Consider the following 7,751-nt stretch of genomic DNA (forward strand, 5'->3'; position numbering starts at 1 on the left):
TGATGCTCACATGCCCATTAAAGGTGCTTTTAGCTGTGGACATGGATCAGCATGGGCTCCCTGACTGGTCTGCGGTTACGCAGCCCCATAAGCAACAAACTGTGGTGTGCGCTCTGACACCTTTCTATCAGAGCCGGCATTAACTTTTTCTGAAATTTGATCTACAATAGTTCTTCAATTGGTTCGGACTACATGGGCCAGCCTTCCCTCCCTACATTCATCAGTGAGCCTTGACTACCCATAACCATGTAAAAAGAAAAGGGGAACAAGTGGGACTTTAAACGAAGCATGTCAATTGAAAATAACAATGTATGAATACATGTGAATAAAATGATTTAGATTTAATTTATAATCAATAGCCACTAGGGGTTGTCCAAGATCGGAATGCATACAATAGTAGTACAGTAATATAAATATGGATATACACTCAATATATTTTCATAATAGTAATCAGAGAATCTCGAAGTATAGACGAATCAATGGACATACATGGATGCAGTTCATAACAGAAATGCATAAATCAAAAATCATAAAATCACATGAACGAGTGCAAACTCAATAAGACAAAAGTTGATATTATCAAGGATTAAAATAAGCTTAGGTAGGCATCCTTAGTTTGAGAACCCGACGCGTTTCTTGGCTTCTTGCCAGTCATCAGGGGTGGGATGCATGTTTTTACTAAAAAAGCAGATAAATATGACAAATGTTAATATAGGCGGAACCTCAGTTAAATAGAGAAAGTATCAAATTGGTCCACTTGATTGATAAAGTGACTTACAAAGTAGCCCAAAGATTGGGCAGAACTTCCAGCAATGGGAACTGTTAGAGCTGGGATAAAACCGTCTCATCCGGGGTTGAGGCAGGGTTCAGACCATCCCCCAACAATGTCAGGGGGCAGGCCAGGGGGAACCGAAACAGACATCCTCAACACAGGTCCACTAGGTACTAAATGTATATGTGTGTTACCCAAATCTGCGAAAGAGAAAAGTGTGATGGGTCACAAAAAACAAAAACAAAAAAAAAAAAAAAAAAAAAAAAACCCAAAAGCAGGACACTGAGTGTTGGATTGAACGTGTTGAATGAATATAGCTGATTGCTGAAAATGTGTGTGAATGAGATATACATGAATGATTGGGAAATAGGAGAAGACTAAATGTGTGTTAAATAAGTGGAAATGGATGATGGGGAAATACAAAATCATCCAATTCAAATGTGTAAAAAAGTATGTGCAGTGCTCTGAATGAAACAATGTATGTGCAAAAAGGAGAAAAAAAAAAAAAAAAAAAAAACCATGCATAAAGCTATTACCCATATGTAGAGTTAAGGAGTGATCTCTTCCTAGTGGAGCACAGTGGAGGAGTGAACTGTCTGTCTGTCCCAGCTCATATACCCCAGGCCCTGGGCGGATCCCCGCCAGCGTCATGCATGATGTCTTTTGCAGCTGTGAAGAGATGAGGGAACACTCACAGCTGAGGATAATCCATACCTCAGTGGGTGCCCCTCCATCTTGGCTGCAGCATCAGGTGGAAAGACAGAAAAAAAAAAAAAAAAAAATACAAAAACAAACAATAGACTCCCACCTTGCAGTGTCTATTGACACCACTCGAGGGGCCCCTTTATGCATGGCGCCGATGCACTGAGATCGAACCCCACCACCCCCTGTGATCCACAAAGGGAGGTAGGGAGGGAGCTGAGCGCATCGCAACCCCGGAAAGATGACTGCAACATACCCAGCAAAAACAGCCCATATGTTCAATTGATTGATAAATAAATTCCAGGAAAAACAAAACTGGAAAAGATAATATTAAAAAAGTTCTCAATAACTGATGGAAACACATATATAAATAATTTCAAACCGCAGGTTTATAAACCCGAAACTGGGATTATAAATGAATAGGGATATACATACAGACGAATATTTACTAAGGATAAGGATAATAAGTAATTGTGCAGCATGGTCACCAAAGGAGCAGGTGTCTTCCACCCAAATTATATAGTTTAAAGATAAGTGACCTAGCTGCAGTACTAAATAGCAATGGCATGCTTCCATCCCGGGTACATTATGTAAAAAGAAAAGGGGAACAAGTGGGACTTTAAACGAAGCATGTCAATTGAAAATAACAATGTATGAATACATGTGAATAAAATGATTTAGATTTAATTTATAATCAATAGCCACTAGGGGTTGTCCAAGATCGGAATGCATACAATAGTAGTACAGTAATATAAATATGGATATACACTCAATATATTTTCATAATAGTAATCAGAGAATCTCGAAGTATAGACGAATCAATGGACATACATGGATGCAGTTCATAACAGAAATGCATAAATCAAAAATCATAAAATCACATGAACGAGTGCAAACTCAATAAGACAAAAGTTGATATTATCAAGGATTAAAATAAGCTTAGGTAGGCATCCTTAGTTTGAGAACCCGACGCGTTTCTTGGCTTCTTGCCAGTCATCAGGGGTGGGATGCATGTTTTTACTAAAAAAGCAAATAAATATGACAAATGTTAATATAGGCGGAACCTCAGTTAAATAGAGAAAGTATCAAATTGGTCCACTTGTTTTTGTATTTTTTTTTTTTTTTGCATGACGCTGGCAGGGATCCGCCCAGGGCCTGGGGTATATGAGCTGGGACAGACAGACAGTTCACTCCTCCACTGTGCTCCACTAGGAAGAGATCACTCCTTAACTCTACATATGGGTAATAGCTTTATGCATGGTTTTTTATTTTTTTTTTTTTTTTTTTTTTTCTCCTTTTTGCACATACATTGTTTCATTCAGAGCACTGCACATACTTTTTTACACATTTGAATTGGATGATTTTGTATTTCCCCATCATCCATTTCCACTTATTTAACACACATTTAGTCTTCTCCTATTTCCCAATCATTCATGTATATCTCATTCACACACATTTTCAGCAATCAGCTATATTCATTCAACACGTTCAATCCAACACTCAGTGTCCTGCTTTTGGGTTTTTTTTTTTTTTTTTTTTTGTTTTTGTTTTTTGTGACCCATCACACTTTTTTAGTAAAAACATGCATCCCACCCCTGATGACTGGCAAGAAGCCAAGAAACGCGTCGGGTTCTCAAACTAAGGATGCCTACCTAAGCTTATTTTAATCCTTGATAATATCAACTTTTGTCTTATTGAGTTTGCACTCGTTCATGTGATTTTATGATTTTTGATTTATGCATTTCTGTTATGAACTGCATCCATGTATGTCCATTGATTCGTCTATACTTCGAGATTCTCTGATTACTATTATGAAAATATATTGAGTGTATATCCATATTTATATTACTGTACTACTATTGTATGCATTCCGATCTTGGACAACCCCTAGTGGCTATTGATTATAAATTAAATCTAAATCATTTTATTCACATGTATTCATACATTGTTATTTTCAATTGACATGCTTCGTTTAAAGTCCCACTTGTTCCCCTTTTCTTTTTACATAATGTACCCGGGATGGAAGCATGCCATTGCTATTTAGTACTGCAGCTAGGTCACTTATCTTTAAACTATATAATTTGGGTGGAAGACACCTGCTCCTTTGGTGACCATGCTGCACAATTACTTATTATCCTTATCCTTAGTAAATATTCGTCTGTATGTATATCCCTATTCATTTATAATCCCAGTTTCGGGTTTATAAACCTGCGGTTTGAAATTATTTATATATGTGTTTCCATCAGTTATTGAGAACTTTTTTAATATTATCTTTTCCAGTTTTGTTTTTCCTGGAATTTATTTATCAATCAATTGAACATATGGGCTGTTTTTGCTGGGTATGTTGCAGTCATCTTTCCGGGGTTGCGATGCGCTCAGCTCCCTCCCTACCTCCCTTTGTGGATCACAGGGGGTGGTGGGGTTCGATCTCAGTGCATCGGCGCCATGCATAAAGGGGCCCCTCGAGTGGTGTCAATAGACACTGCAAGGTGGGAGTCTATTGTTTGTTTTTGTATTTTTTTTTTTTTTTTTCTGTCTTTCCACCTGATGCTGCAGCCAAGATGGAGGGGCACCCACTGAGGTATGGATTATCCTCAGCTGTGAGTGTTCCCTCATCTCTTCACAGCTGCAAAAGACATCATGCATGACGCTGGCGGGGATCCGCCCAGGGCCTGGGGTATATGAGCTGGGACAGACAGACAGTTCACTCCTCCACTGTGCTCCACTAGGAAGAGATCACTCCTTAACTCTACATATGGGTAATAGCTTTATGCATGTTTTTTTTTTTTTTTTTTTTTTTTTTTTTTCTCCTTTTTGCACATACATTGTTTCATTCAGAGCACTGCACATACTTTTTTACACATTTGAATTGGATGATTTTGTATTTCCCCATCATCCATTTCCACTTATTTAACACACATTTAGTCTTCTCCTATTTCCCAATCATTCATGTATATCTCATTCACACACATTTTCAGCAATCAGCTATATTCATTCAACACGTTCAATCCAACACTCAGTGTCCTGCTTTTGGGTTTTTTTTTTTTTTTTTGTTTTTGTTTTTTGTGACCCATCACACTTTTCTCTTTCGCAGATTTGGGTAACACACATATACATTTAGTACCTAGTGGACCTGTGTTGAGGATGTCTGTTTCGGTTCCCCCTGGCCTGCCCCCTGACATTGTTGGGGGATGGTCTGAACCCTGCCTCAACCCCGGATGAGACGGTTTTATCCCAGCTCTAACAGTTCCCATTGCTGGAAGTTCTGCCCAATCTTTGGGCTACTTTGTAAGTCACTTTATCAATCAAGTGGACCAATTTGATACTTTCTCTATTTAACTGAGGTTCCGCCTATATTAACATTTGTCATATTTATTTGCTTTTTTAGTAAAAACATGCATCCCACCCCTGATGACTGGCAAGAAGCCAAGAAACGCGTCGGGTTCTCAAACTAAGGATGCCTACCTAAGCTTATTTTAATCCTTGATAATATCAACTTTTGTCTTATTGAGTTTGCACTCGTTCATGTGATTTTATGATTTTTGATTTATGCATTTCTGTTATGAACTGCATCCATGTATGTCCATTGATTCGTCTATACTTCGAGATTCTCTGATTACTATTATGAAAATATATTGAGTGTATATCCATATTTATATTACTGTACTACTATTGTATGCATTCCGATCTTGGACAACCCCTAGTGGCTATTGATTATAAATTAAATCTAAATCATTTTATTCACATGTATTCATACATTGTTATTTTCAATTGACATGCTTCGTTTAAAGTCCCACTTGTTCCCCTTTTCTTTTTACATAATGTACCCGGGATGGAAGCATGCCATTGCTATTTAGTACTGCAGCTAGGTCACTTATCTTTAAACTACCCATAACCATGTTTCCAGTTTTCTTTCCTTGGATCACTTTTGGTAAATCCTGAGCTCGGCAGACCAAGAAAGAATCCCCCAAGAGCTGCAGTTTTGAAGTTGCTTTGACCCAGTTGTCTAGCTAATACAATTTGCCTTTTGACAAAGTCACTCTAATCTTTATGTTTGCCCATTTTTTTTTCTGCTTTCAACACATCACCTTCAGGGACAACATGTTCACTTGCTGGCTAATAAATCCCATCCACTTTCAGATGCCATTCACGTTACCTGTCAGTGGTCATAATGTTATGGCTGATCCCCTTAAATTAAAGAAAGGCTTTTCATACAGCACATACCGCAGGTTAGGTGGTTCTTGGGACAAGTAAAGGCCAACTTCAAAGCATGTCAGAAGTATTGTAAGCAAAAGCAGGCTCTCGTATTGTATTTCAATGACATATACTCCAATTTTTTTTTTAAAGGCTTGTGTCCAGGACTCCAGCGGTCATATGACAGAAATTACTCCTTTGATATTGGTTATGTGAAAGGTGGTAGACAACTGACCAGGTGCCACTGCCATACAGGCTCTACAGGGCTTGGCGAGGGGCATGTCAGCCTTTGATGTTACAAGTCAAGTGTACAATGCGTCAACAGGGCAGCCTGCTGGTGCTAAGCAAAGAGACTGGATCCAACCTGACAATGCTACCATGAAATTTCATCTGTAGTTAGCATTGTTAGGATATAGCAGGAAGCCCTGCAGTATGGAGGGGACTGGCAGGAACACCATACAATATATCTAGTTTGCATTATTATTTAGAAACAAGTAAAACACAACACACACATATATATATATTCTTGTGCATCATCTTGAGAAGAGGCTTTCTTCTGGGACGACAGCCATGCAGACCAATTTGATGCAGCATGCTGCGTATGGTCTGAGCCAGGGCCATTTTTAAGGTAGGGCAAAAGGGGCAGCTGCCCTGGGCCCTGTCATGGTTGTGGGGCCCAAAGCAGCTGCCTCATACTTGCCAACTATCCTAGTTTAAATTCCCTGATCCCTTGAGGTTTTAGTCCTGTGCTGTGTCCCAAAATCTCTGTTAGAAGTGCTGCTACTAATGCTGCCCAGCTCTGCCCTATTGTTGTGTAAAGATGACTCACCTGCAGACCCTGTGTTTACTTATGAATTACCAGCATTAATATGTAAATAGTGGTGGCATTCATATGTAAATAGCGGCGTCCGGTGGCATTGTTATGTATATCATGCCCCCTGAGGTCCAATAATCTCTAACAACCAATCAACAAGCAGAAATCATGTGCTGTAACCTCTAGCAACCAATCAGTGAGCCTTAATGTGTGACGTAACCTCTAGCAACCAGTCAGTGAGCGGTAATGATACACTGTAACCTCTGGCAGCCAATCGCAATAGCTGCGTGATATGATTCAGTAAACTGATTTTCGAGTCTAGCTGTTATTTATTGTATGTCTCATGGCAGGTGGAGAGCAAAACTTCATGGGGGGCCCAAGAAAACTTTTGCCCAGGGTCCAATCAATATTAAAGACAGCCCTGGTCTGAGCACTGACAGGCTCACCCCCCCCCCCCCCCCCCACCCCTTCAACCTCTGTAGCATTGCTGGAAGCACTCATACGTCTATTTCCCAAGGACAACCTCTAGATATGATGCTGAGCACATGCACTCAACTGCTTTGGTCGACCATGGCGAGGCCTGTTCTGAGTGGAACCTGTCCTGTTAAACCGCTGTATGGTCTTGGCCACCGTTCTGCAGTGCAGTTTCAGGGTCTTGGCAATCTTTTTAAAGCCTAGGCCATCTTTATGTAGAGCAACAATTCTTTTTTTTCAGATCCTCAGAGAGTTCTTTGCCATGAGGTACCATGTTGAACTTCCAGTGTCCAGTATGAGAGAGGGAGAGCAATAACACCAAATTTAACACACCTTCTCCCCATTCACACCTGAGACCTTGTAACACTAATGAGTCACGTGACACCAGGGAGGGAACATGGTTAATTGAGCCCAACTTGGACATTTTTAGTGTGTACTCACTTTTGCTGCCAGCGGTTTAGACATTAATGGCTGTGTGTTGAGTTATTTTGAGGGGACAGCAAATTTACACTGTTATACAAGCTGTATACTCACTACTTGCAGAAAAGTGTAATTTCTTAAGTGTTGTCCCATGAAAAGATAGAATCAAATATTTACAAATATGTGACGGGTGTACTCACATTGGTAAGATACTGTATATACAAAAAGAATGTATACTGACAATTATTTTTTACGTTTCTATATACCTTAAGGGGCATATTTATATAGGAATAACAGTGACATTAATCAGTCATTCACTGCAGGTGAATCAATCATTGTAATTTAAAACACATACACCAGGAAGATATACCTGCA

General features: G+C 39.5%; 2 long non-coding RNA genes across 2 annotated transcripts; one reads left to right on the forward strand and one right to left on the reverse strand.

Moving 5' to 3' along the window:
• Positions 1 to 326: 326 nt before the first annotated feature.
• Positions 327 to 1,271, reverse strand: LOC143925444 (uncharacterized). The gene is made up of 2 exons (XR_013261982.1): positions 779 to 1,271; positions 327 to 678 (listed from the first exon to the last, which is right to left on the reverse strand). It is a non-coding gene; the product is annotated as an uncharacterized LOC143925444 (long non-coding RNA).
• A 3,251-nt stretch (positions 1,272 to 4,522) lies between these two features.
• On the forward strand, positions 4,523 to 5,214 carry LOC143924161 (uncharacterized). The gene is made up of 2 exons (XR_013261833.1): positions 4,523 to 4,762; positions 4,863 to 5,214. It is a non-coding gene; the product is annotated as an uncharacterized LOC143924161 (long non-coding RNA).
• The last annotated feature ends 2,537 nt before the right edge of the window (positions 5,215 to 7,751 follow it).

This window comes from Lithobates pipiens, unplaced genomic scaffold (genome assembly GCF_037356315.1).
Source record: "Lithobates pipiens isolate NorthernLeopardFrog02 unplaced genomic scaffold, aLitPip1_a1.2 Scaffold_22, whole genome shotgun sequence".
NCBI lineage: Eukaryota > Metazoa > Chordata > Amphibia > Anura > Ranidae > Lithobates > Lithobates pipiens.